The sequence below is a fragment of the Penaeus monodon genome, chromosome 22 (genome assembly GCF_015228065.2).
Source record: "Penaeus monodon isolate SGIC_2016 chromosome 22, NSTDA_Pmon_1, whole genome shotgun sequence".
Lineage (NCBI taxonomy): Eukaryota > Metazoa > Arthropoda > Malacostraca > Decapoda > Penaeidae > Penaeus > Penaeus monodon.
The window spans coordinates 14,238,704-14,238,972 of record NC_051407.1 but is presented as its reverse complement, the minus strand read 5'-3'; positions in this window follow the sequence as shown (position 1 = coordinate 14,238,972).

Here is a 269-nt window from a genome sequence, read left to right as displayed (position 1 = left end):
ACGAAGCATAAGAAAAAACGATAAATGAAAAGAAGGGGAAGAAAGACAGCTGCCGACTCTACACCATAGAGAGGCAATTTTGTTATCCATTTTTTCGCTCCATGTGTCACGGGCGGCAAGTCAGGGGAAGATGTCATTTGGAAACGGCCACGGAAGAGTTGTTTTATTGGCCGCACAGCACTCGCGCTGACTTCTTCCTTTCGGGCTTCTATCGGCGGCCTTTTTGTATGGCTTAGGGACCCCTTTCCCTTTGCTTAAATCCAAGGTCC